At 34.2% G+C, this 12,606-nt stretch overlaps 1 non-coding gene across 1 annotated transcript; it reads left to right on the forward strand.

The window, feature by feature from the left end:
* The first annotated feature begins 3,143 nt into the window (after window positions 1-3,143).
* Window positions 3,144-3,247, forward strand: LOC123324509. The gene has a single exon (XR_006539871.1). It is a non-coding gene; the product is annotated as a small nucleolar RNA U13 (small nucleolar RNA).
* The last annotated feature ends 9,359 nt before the right edge of the window (window positions 3,248-12,606 follow it).

Below are 12,606 nucleotides of genomic sequence, written 5' to 3' on the forward strand. Positions count from 1 at the left end.
GCTGCCTCTCTCTCTGTCAAATAAATAAATAAAATCTTTAAAAAAAATAAAAATTAAAAAAAAGAACAATTGCATTTGTAAACATTTAGGAAAATGTTTACAATAGTTCAAAGGGCACTGATGAATTTTAAAGAATATTTGAATTACCAAAACTATTCCATAGTGTTAAGAATTACTTAGAAGTAGATATTACAGGAAACTGGCCCATTTGAGGATTCTTAAAATGTTTCTTTAATTTCTTTTCAGCTTAGAAAACATATTTTACTTTTATCATAAAAACTCTCAAATGTATATTCATTTTCAGTTTTTAAGACCCTATTGTAACTTTAAATACAGAACAAACAAAACCTGAACTCTACAGTTTAAAAATCTAAGTTGTCTTGAACAGGGACAAAGTTAGTAAAATAAATAAAATTACTCTTTTTGTTATTATCACTCATAGAAGTAGAGCTATAGTAAATAGATGAATAACACATTGAGAGAAATTATAGAGTCAACCTTAAAGTTAAATCAACCTTAATTTACTTGGGACCTCATATTATTCTGAGCAATCTAAATGGACTAAGTCACGGCTAAATGAGAAAACAAAGGAGAAATGCACTCTAAACAGCTCTACTGATAACTTTCAAAAGACATGTAATTCCAAAAGTTGGAATTCATTTTTGTTAATTCAAGTAGATCTTCCTTAATTTGAACTCACTTCTCTCCTCTAAACATGCTGTTGACTCTTTTTTTTTTTTTTAAGATTTTATTTATTTATTTAACAGAGGGAGACACAGCGAGAGAGGGAACACAAGCAGGGGGAGTGGAAGAGGGAGAAGCAGGCTTCTCACTGAACAAGGAGCCCGACGCGGGGCTCGATCCCAGGACTCTGGGATCATGACCTGAACTGAAGGCAGATGCTTAACGACTTAACCACCCAGGCGCCCGCACAGTGGCTCTTGCCATGACGGATGATTTTTTAATAAATGAACAGGAAATGAGCTCTCATGCAATAACTTAGTGCATTTCTGCTTGGAAACATTATTTATATAGAATAAAAATGCGAAGAAAACAGGTTGATATCCAGTATATATATATATAGTCACTGCAATCTTCTGTCATATGCCACAATACATAATGATGGAAAACTCATTATTCAACAGTAATGCATGTGCAAAACCAGATTCAACATGGTTTCTTGATTTTATTGAGATATTCTAATCCATATTTTCCTTTGATGGCCATCATCCCAGTGGGCTTTATCTTCAAAGGGTAATTGGCAATAGTAGTTTAGAATATGACTATAAGGCAGTACAGTTCCATAAAGCAATAAACCCATTTTATTCTAAAGCCTGTATTTAACATTAGAGGCAGATAATATGATTATAATAGTAACGTGATTTGGAGGATAAAATATTTTCTGCTTAAATCTCAAACAGAAATTTAATAGTTAATTGATAGTTTAAAGACAGGCAATCTATCATTTCTATATTTCCTTAGCAAGCTTATTTATTTCATGTGTATAAAACATTTTCCATGCTATTTTAAGTATTAACAATCCCAAATCAAACTGACATTCATTGGGATTTTCTGACACTGGATTTCTATTGGTAAACTGCATTTGCCAGACCAAATTCTTCTCTAAGCCTTAAATCTCAAATGGCACCATTGTGCTAATAAGCACCTTTCCTCGATTTTCAAAATAATTAGTTCCCCCAAGTGGTTTACTTCAGATAAAAGAATAATACATGATCCCCACAGAATTCGTTCCGTTTCTAAATGATTTAAAATTCTAAATTTGCCATAGCATTTAAGTTCCAATAGTAAAAGCGCGTCAGTGATTGCAAAGTTTCTATGGCAACAACCTCATTATAACACCACTCCCCGGATAGTAACCTGTGATTCTAAGTGTTAGAGAGATGTCAATTATCATGGAGCCTGGTGAACTAGAGAACTAATGCAGTCTATATAAAAAAGTTGTTGATTTTAATTTCATAAACAATGCAAATGTGTAGAATGTTACCATAGTGATTACAACTGAGATTTTCTATATTTGTAAACATTATGACTCCTTGATGAAACCACTGTAATTTTTTAGACTAAATTTAAGGACAGTTGGTTTTATGTTACCTATCTAAAATTGGATCTAACTATGAAAACCTCAAAGGAAGTTTAGGGTCTGTTGTTTAGAAATCATGACTTTGCCTTAAGATATCAGGCAACCTAGGCACCACACTGAAGTGCTTACAGAACACAGATGCTCTGTGAAGTTACCACTGTTTCAGTCAAAAATATATTAGCATTGACATTGCTCTGTCAACAAACATTTGATTCAATGGAGAAAGACAACACCGACATCCAGAGTCCATTTCCAAAGTGAATACCAGCTTTTTAGAAACTAACATCTGCTGAGCCCCAGTGCTCCAGCTGCCACGGAAAGCAAATTTTCCAAAGTAAATCTGCCCCATTCATTTCTTCCAGGAAGTGGGCATTCAGTGATTGAAATCTATTAATGCTTATTTGTGATTCATTTAAATCTATGATTTAGAAAGTTTAGTTGACAGAAATAATGAATAACTACAATAACATTTTGGAGACTGCATTGCATTTTAAAACAATTGAAGATAATTGTAAGTGAAAAATGAAAGAAAACTGCATACCTCAGTAAATGAGCCATTAACCTCTCACCTTTTAAACCAGAAAAGAAATCTCGATGGTAATAACCAAGCTTCTTTAATGACTCTACAACATGATTATAAAATTAAACTGATAGTTTGAGATTGATTTTGGTTCTTCGTAAGCTATTTCCGATTTAGCCTTCCTCTTATAAGGACTCACTGTCCCACCACCCACATATTTCTTCTTTATTTTGCTTTGAGGGCAGTGGGACTCAAGGATAAAAGGAGAGAAAAAGAGAGGGAAGGGGGCAGTAATTTCCAGGGGGCACTTGGGAGGCTCAGTGGTTAAGCGGCAGACTTTGGCTTAGATCATGATCTCAGAATCCTGGGATGGAGCCCAGAGCATGGAGGCCAGCAATGGGCTTCCCGCTCAAAGGGGAGTCTGCTTCTCCCTCTCTCTCTGCCCCTCCCCCCACTCATGCTCTCTCTTTCTCAAATAAATAAATAAAATCTTTAAAAAAAATTTAAGAAGTAATTTCCAGGATCCTTTTGTAGTTCATAAGTATAATGATTGGGTGTTCATGCCGTTGTGTGACATGCGTCTCCTTCAACACTTGTTATGACCTCATCCCATTACTCATCTGATGTGAACTTGGAAAAAGAAATTTCCATAGGCAAATTTATTTTTAAATTATTCTTCTCTTAATTGAACTATTACTCCAAAATTGTTTTTTTTTTGAGGGGGGGGGGGCATTTGGCTTGTGAACTTGGGAAGGGAAGTGGGGATAGGTGAGTTAATGGGCTCCAGAATTTGTATTTAAAGAAATAAAGGATCAATGTAGTCTAATTCATTCTCAAACAGTGGTGACTGCTCTGTTGATGTGGACCAGAGACAGGCTAGACTCCTCAGCAGTATAAGTTGGCGCTGGACCCTCTCAAATGTCACTTCAAATTCATTCACTAAGGAACATAAGTCATTACTTTGGGAGAAGTCTAGGTAACATCCAAGTTCCATAGATGATCTGCATGATTTAGATTGAAATTGGCTACATTCATATTTCATAAAATTGAAATACAAGACATGTTAGTGTGTCTCTCTGCATGTTATACACATTTTGATATGAAGCATATGTTAGACATAGTCTACATATCTTATACACACTCAAATATAAAACCTGTTTTTTATATATATCAGTGTGTGTGTGGGTGTGTGTGTAAATAGATAGATAGATAGATAGATACAGATAAATTAGAATTGTGGATGATTCTTTCAGTCCTAAAAAATCCAAATGAAGCTATCCTTTAAGGCAGACATAGGTAGCTTGCTTAATGTTCTATTGGTGCTATTAAGAAAACTATTTTTAAATATTTCTCTTACAGTTACCTTTAGATACAACCTACAACTTAAAATCTGTTTCAAAATTTGAAAGTCAAGGGGCGCCTGGGTGGCTCCATCATTAAGGGTCTGCCTTCGGCTCAGGTCACGATCCCAGGGTCCTGGGATGGAGCCCTGCATCGGGCTCCCTGCTCAGCGGGAGGCCTGCTTCTCCCTCTCCCACTCCCCCTGCTTGTGTTCCTGCTCTCGCTATCTCTGTCTCTGTCAAATAAATAAATAAAATCTTTAAAAAAAAATTTGAAAGTCAAAACCAAAATAACAAGTCAAATTTATCACTTCATTCACATATCTGACCTCTATACGGCTTCTGATTATGTAAAAAAACAAATCAAATTTACACTTCAGAAATCAAGATTTGAAAGCATTGAGTTTAAAAGAAAATGCTGTAGGCTTTTAAGGCAATTCCAAAATAAGAACTCCCAAAATGTTTTGAGTGCATAAGCCATTATTAGAACAAGTTTTTAGCCTCCCGTGGGGTTCTAGCTAGTATATATAGAGAAAAACACTTACATGTTTCTTTTACTTTTGAGATGTTTGTTAAAAAACAAAAGTCTGATAATGCACTACTGTCATGACATTATATTTTATTAAATATTAATATAGTTTCAGCAGAAAGCTACATTAGGATGTTATAGTTTAAAAAATGAAGGCCTTGGAGATTGAAAGATTTGAGTTCTAGACTTTATGGAACTTTGACACTTGCTGTTTGTTGAACTTTCTGTGAATCTAAATTTCCTTCAGTTTGAAATAAGAGCTGATATTTTTACACGAATGTTGTTTAGGCTGATTTAAAGCATGTGGAAATGTGTTTGAAAGCCTACAGCAGTGTCTCTAGCCATGTGTATGCTACAGACACGGCATTGTGAACCATTCTGCACCCCAATCTCTTCCAACTGCCCCCAACTGTCTAAAAATGGCATCAGAAGGAAAACAGGAATGGTACTCCAGGATACTTCATTCTCATTAAACTCGTGAAGTCACTTCACAAGATCTGGTAACCCTGCCTATGGAGCCAAAAATCAGGACGAGGTTCCTATCACCTTCTAGGTAGAAAGAATGCTACTGCGGATATAAATATTTTGAGAGCATCCAAAATTAATCATACTGATTGCATACTTAGAGTTACTTAAAGAAAATGCTGGTTTATAAATTGCCTGCTGATAATAAAATTTAAAAAGCAAATCTTTTTTAATGAAACTCATGCCACAAAATTGAACCATGAAAGACAGAGAAAATAGAGTAAGATATTTTACATAGAAAAGAAGACCCCCTAAATTTATTTGATGTATTTTTAATTAGGTATAACGGAAAACCTGATAATTATACCAAAATAAAAAATATTAGCAAACACTGAAATAGGCATGTTTTAAAAGATAAAACGCTTACATTTGAATTTAATTAACGTGGAAATAAAAAAGAACTAAGAATAATTTGGTAGCTCATCACTATTGTAATCACTCCTTGAATTTCAGGGCTTATGTCTCCTAGGTGTAAGTGTGTAAATATCATTTTTTCTTTCTCAGTTGTGGGGAAAGGATACATATGATTCACTGGTATGAAGTAGATCCTGTACTGTGGGGAGTTAGAGTCTTCCTCCAAAATCTCACGGACTTAAAGATCTGTAGAGAGTTAGGGGTTAATTAATGTATTCGTTACTTTAAACACCATATATTTTAATATTTGAATGACTTTACTAACAAATTATTCAAGTTGTAATTTTTAAGTCTTAATTTTCACGTAGAAGAAAATAATTATGTAAATTATGCACATTAATTATGTAAATTAATTGGGGGGAATTACTTTCATAAAATTGTTTTGTTGTTATGTATAGCTTTAGTCCCTGGAAACCCAGAAGATCATGCTGTTAAATTAATGTATACACAAATGTATAAACTGTTCCTTAAATATAGACACTACTATTTATCTTTCTTTCCTATTAGTGATAAACCTAGTATCATTATAGTCTTTCTTATAGTGATAGTTTCATTAATAAAGAAACCCAGCTCTGTGTTCTTTGTGTTCTTTATGTTCTTTGAATATATTAAAAAAATGCACTTGGAGCTTAATGTGATTATTTGGTTTTGGCAGCCACCTAGGAAGCTAACTAAAGTCATTTGCAGTGTACAAATTTTCCAGTTAAAAAAAATAATAAAGGAAGAAGCCTTAGCCAAACAATTAATGAAGTTACAAGCAAATTTTTTGTCTTTCACAAATGCCATTTAACATTCTAATCTTGCAAGAGATGGCCCAATGATTTTTTATAAATACGTATACACTGAATAGCACAGTATTTTAAGCTGGAATATGTCACAAACTCTAATGAACACAATATGCCAAATAAATGACATCTCTGACCTCATGCTATTGGCTGATTCTTATATACCTGCTATATATAAGGAAAAGCCAAATTAAATATTGTGCCAATCCAGGATTCATTAGCAGGATCTATCAGCTGTGTAAAAGCTTCCTCCCAAGTATCTGATCAGTACTCTGGTGCATACTTGTTGAGCTTCATTTACAAGATTGTCAGAAAACTAAATGTATTTTCACAGCACCCTCCAAATCTTTAATCAAATAATGTCTAATGAAGCCAAAAGGCTATTTCTCAATTCTTCTCCACTTCCTCTTTCTCCCAGTAGGATATTTACGAAGATAGCAAAGAAGATGACACACACCTTAGTGGTAAGAGGAGGGATAGCTTTAATCCACATACTACCAAATGAAAAGTTCAAGTGCCATTCTTCACTTCAAGGGGGACTTGAAGGAGGGATTTGTTTTATTACAGGGTCTACTAATGCCGGCTCTAAATCCCCATCATTTCACAGGAGTGTTTATAAAATCCCTCTTCCATTTGTGAAAAGGAAACTTTCACAATACTGATGCACAAGATGACATTTATTGACATTAAAAGCCTCATCAGTTATTTCTCAGCAGTCTTTATTCCTTTTGCAGAGGGGTTTATTGTAATGTTTGGCATGAAGGAAACTGGCACTCTTTGATTTAGCGAAGTCTGGTCTGAAACCAGTACTCCAAGGAGTTTCTTTAAAGCTACCCATTTTCCAAATATTGGATTGAGTACTGTGGGTGGCTATAAGGGTCAGAGATGAGTTTGATTCAACACAGGGTCATAAAGGTTTTTAAAGATATTCTGCTTTACACTTAAATCATTAGGGCTGCATTTGCCCTCAAGCCCATGTTAGGCAGCAATACATTCAAAATCTGTCTCTTCTCAGCTCACCCGGGCTTCTTGGGTCTCATCTCAGGAAACAGTGGCTACATACCTTCTCAATCATTTTCTCAGCCTTATATTCAACCAGTCTTTTTTTTTTTCTTTTAAGATTTTATCCATTTATTTGACAGAGAGAGAGAAAGAGAGAGCACAAGAGGGGGAGTGGCAGATTGAGAGAGAGAAGCAGGCTCCCGGCCTGAGCAGGAAGCCTGACCAGAGCTGAAGGCAGACGCTTAACAGCGCCCTGTATTCAACCAGTCTTTAAACAAGCAAGCAATGAACAATTCATGCCCTCATAACTTAAACATCTGGAGAACTCCATAGAGTTAGTGCCTACGCCTATGAGACGCTCTCAAATTGGGCTTTTTCAAGACCAGTTGGGGAAATAACTAGTTTTATTTACTTATCTGTCTTAAACTTCCTACCACTTCCAGATGTTACATGTCAGTGATAGAAATAAAAATGTATTCCCTACCCTCAGGGAGCCCAAAAGATATTAACATTGGATAACAATAGCAACAGTTCCTGGCAAGTGCTTTGAGGGAAATCATAGGCTGATTTGCAAAGATGGGAAAGGGCACCAAGCCCACCGGACTAGAGATGAGCCCAAAGCAGAGAGCAAACTCCAGGTCATCTCTATCCCCTGTGCTTTGGCAAGAAGGTCACATGTTATTCTAAAGGCAAAACTTTATTCTAAAAAAAGACCACCCATTGAGGAGGTTTAGACAGAAGATCTGTTTGGGTTATTTCAAAGGTCATTCTAGTAGCAGAATGGTAAATGGATTGAACTTCCTAGTTCTTTTCAATGAAAAAAATTGTATAAATGCCTATGTCCAGCATTGACAATGATGAAGATGTCATTTCTTCTTTGATACATTCTATTAAGTAGGGCCAGTATGGGTGGGATGATACTTTTCATTGCTAACTTTCATATAGGGCTATATAATTTGCAAAATGTAGAGTTTTGAAAAAATTCAGTAAAGAATTAAAATATTTTCTGTGCAATATGCTACATAGAGTGAGTGATTTGGTAGCCACTTAAGTGTAAGAGACAAATCTTAAGTTCTTAAACATTTGGTTTGAAAGGTGATCAAACAAAATGTTATAATTGGTACAAGCTTACAAATTTCCAGAAATAATTCATTAATACTGAAGATGTTTTTTTTTAATAAACCACAATAACTTTATATTTCAAAAACTTCTTCAGGGTCTAGAATTAACATTAAATCTACTGCCTAGCAATGGTTCATATTTTATATTATTTTATGTTTATGTTTCAATTATTAATACGACTATTTCTCTTCATGAAACATTTTAAATAACAGTGTCTTATTTCATGTGTTCCTTGGGGTTGTTTACTGTTCTAAGGCTCCTAAGGTTAAATTAGATAAAATATTACTTAACCTTATTTTCTAAAAGTACTTAGATTTATACAACATGAAAGCTGAACTTCTACAGTATCTCATTTCACTTCACTTAAGGCACTTGTCATCACAAAAAATGAGCTGCTGTGTTGCTTGTACACATATCTGCCACCCCTCAGAAGTCCTGTTTGCCACACTTCGGCCTCATTTTTTTTTTCTAACACAGAAATGATGGTTTTTCATTACTGTGTCACTCACACTTTTTCTTGTAAGTCTAATTTTATCTAGCATGTCCACAACAAATATTTTTGAAATAGTAAATTATTAGTGAGTTGTGTTTTCCTGCCATCCATACAAGTAAGTTAAGGAAATGAGAATTAAACAAAAGAAATAAAGATTCCAAAATAGGAAACTGAAAATAATCACAAAAGTGAACTGACTTTCTTTAATATTGTTGTGGAATAATTAAGTTTTAATTCTGTAAAACGTGCTATAGAATTTGGAAAGCACTTTGATTTTCTTACTCAGTTTTAAAGATTTTTATTTATTTATTTATTTATTTATTTATTTATTTATTTATTTACTTTATTTGAGAGAGAGAGAGAGCATGAGCAGGGAGGAGCAGAGGAAGAGCGAGAGAGAATCTCAAGCAGACTCCATGCTAAGTGCCAAGCCTAATGGGGGCTCAATCTCAGAACCTGGAGATCAGACCTAAGCCGAAACCAAGAGTGAGACACTCACCTGACTACACCACCTAGATGCCCCTTCTTGCTCAGTTTTAAAACAACACCATATAATAAGTTGTCATTTATTACATTTTACAGATACAAAAATTCAGTTTTGGAGAAAATATGTGATTCGTTCATGGTTACTCTGTTAGGAAGCAGCAGAAGCTGGAGCCTGGATACAAAGCAAAGTCTTTGACTTCAGGGCTACTCTATATTCCATTGTAATTTTATGCCATTAATACACAAAATATACCAGAATTTAATACCTTTTATTTTTTGTCACTTGGAATATGCCATTGCTCAGTGTGAGCAGCCTTTTACCTCCCTGCATCTCATTTTCAAATCCTGGATCATTTTTCATAGCATGCTAAGACAAATTCTAGAGTTTAATAATTAGTTTTAATAAAGAAGCCCTTGAAAAATCTAGCAGCAATAAAATATTTTCAAAGGTAAAAATTATATTATGTCTGATATGTACTAAGAGGTTTTACTGCATTCTTTAAAAATTGATTGCAGGAGCGCCTGGGTGGCTCAGTCGTTAAGCGTCTGCCTTCGGCTCAGGTCATGATCCCAGGGTCCTGGGATCGAGCCCCATGTCGGGTTCCCTGCTCAGTGGGGAGCCTGCTTCTCCCTCTCCCACTCCCTCTTGCTTGCGTTCCCTCTCTCGCTGTGTCTCTCTCTGTCAAATAAATAAATAAAATCTTAAAAAAAAAATTGATTGCATATATATGTTAACTCTCATTTAGCTGAAATAGTTAATTAATGGAACACATACATGTCAGTATAAAAAAGTATATTATAAAGTTAATATAAAACTTTATATTTAAACTGTAATATTGCCTTAATTACAATAAACAGAGGTCTTAAGTGTAAACAAATGTCTTTTTCTGATTAAGTTGATTCACATAGTTGATTAATTGTGTGCAAAGATGAGCAAGAAAGAAAAAAGAAGAAAGAAATTTTGACATATTTTAAAGTATTTACATTTACTGTTATTTTACAATATTTTCTAGGCTAAAAAAAATAATACCACTCAATAAGGTTTGTAAAAATGCATAAACAATAAAGATATATATTTTAATAAAAACAGATTCTGTTCCTAAGCACTTTGCTTTATTCTACTATTATAATTCTTAGACAAAAGTATTACACCCCAAGAATTTAAGGCCACAAATATATCTTAATGGTTCCAAAGAGTTTTCTAATATATTGTTTTTCTGAAAGTCAAACATATTTCCCTTCTTAAAAAAATAAGATGCATAAGATGGCTCAAATATAAAAATTAATTTACAGGGAGCTCTCTATAAGCAAATATAGAATAGATGTGTTTTCTGAAGTGAATATTTCCTATGATTTTAGAGCCTCTATCATTACCTTAAATTATTTTTTCTCAAATAAGTTATAATTCATCTTCAATTCCACATGAAAGAGCAATCCTAGATTTAAGGTTAGCTGGAAAATCAAAAGGAATATGGTCAGTCTCTTCATATTCTCTGCTAGGAGTGTAATTTGCAAGTAATTTATCAGTAGACATTTAATAATTAAAAAGAAAAACAAATTCACTAAAGCATGGGTTGCATATGCCACTGACTACTATGCTCCTCTTGGGAGAAAAAAATCCATCAATGAATGAAAGTAGAATTCACATGTTTAGAGTCCTTCTCATCTTAATGATTACTTCATGGCACCATCGTTCTCATTTCCTGTAACTGCTTTCATTTGAAACACAAGCTATATGAGAATCCAAAGGACTAAAGTATTAAAGTACTAAAATCAGACAAGGCTGAATGAGGACACTTGGACATCCAACACTTTTTCATTGATGACCAAGTGGTTGGGATATATACATTTTTTTTCCTTTTTCAAATACCCCCTTTAATTAATCATTAGCATTTTTGTATGGGTTAACAAGATGAACGAAATCTTTTTTAAAGGGACAAAACACCCTATGGATACCCACATTGCTCCACAGACCAGAGATCTAGTGACTGTATTTTCAGTTACAGATTTTGGTTAAAACTGGCTTGTAGAATTTATTTGCCAAGGTCACTGGAGTTAGATCATTTGCATATTTCCCCCAACTGACTCCAGGTGAAAACTACTGAGCATGTCAAGTGGTGGGTGTCTCATTCATTACCTCAGAACAATTTATCACAGAAACTATGCTTGCCCAAGAACTTTCCTAGTGAGTCTCAAGCACTGGTTTCCTTTTCAATGGATTTTTGAGAGACAAATATCTCAATTTTTATGTGATAGGATTCTTCTGTTACAAAACATAAAATACCTCAAAAAAAAAAAAAAAAAGAGCATGATGACCTTATAAGCAGCATGAACCTCAGTGGACTAGGAAAGAGTACATTTAGAGTGGACTTGGGGAGGAAACAACCATTTCCCAAAGATTGTTATTGCTTAATGAGATCCGTGACCACACATCCATTAGGTGAAATAAACATGGTTCCCTGCTGGCTCCCCAAAGCTTGCTGACAGTTGGTGCTTACGATGTTAACTCACTTTAATACCCTAGAAATGTTCTAATGTCTTTTTCTCCTATTTCTATAATACTAGAGCAAGGCTTGAATCCGCCATGTAGAAAATATAATAGCAAGATTAAAACAGTATAACTTGCACAGTCTCTATAGTAATTCTGTATTGCTTATAGTAGCAACATATAAATAATGCTTATTTAAAGAGGGCATTTTCTTCTATTTTCAAAAACATTTTTTTGTAGTATCTATAAACTGATCAGATACAAAAAATCTTCAACTATTGGCTTACTCTAACAAATTATGTTTCTTTAGTAAAGGAAACCCAAGATTAACATTGTACATATTTTGCCTAGAACTATTTGTCTTTATTGCTTTGCAGGAAAGCAAAATTTTAGCAGTTTTGGGTTTAAAAGACAAAAATAATGAAAAAAACATACTTTTAAATTTTCAGGTTATTTTACGTAAAGAGTAGCTCTTCCTAATGAGAAGTAAAGCGTGCCTATCAGGCATCCCTCATAGTCCCCCTACCTGAAGAGAAAATAATAGCATCAGCAGAGTACAGTGTTAACATTCAAAAATGATACCTGGTTCAGTCGTTTTCAAAAGCTGTATAGAATGATATGTGTCGTATTAAAAGACACAAAGCTAAGCCTTGATTTTCTCTTCATTCTGATTTTCTGACAGAAAATCTTTAGCACACACACTCTGATGAGAAAGCAAACTACCCTTTATGTAAATTTATCACTTAGAGGCATTAAACATTTACTTGGTATTATACAATCACATCATTCTTCATGGAAAAA

This window comes from Neomonachus schauinslandi, chromosome 3 (assembly GCF_002201575.2).
Source record: "Neomonachus schauinslandi chromosome 3, ASM220157v2, whole genome shotgun sequence".
In the NCBI taxonomy this organism is placed as follows: Eukaryota; Metazoa; Chordata; class Mammalia; order Carnivora; family Phocidae; genus Neomonachus; species Neomonachus schauinslandi.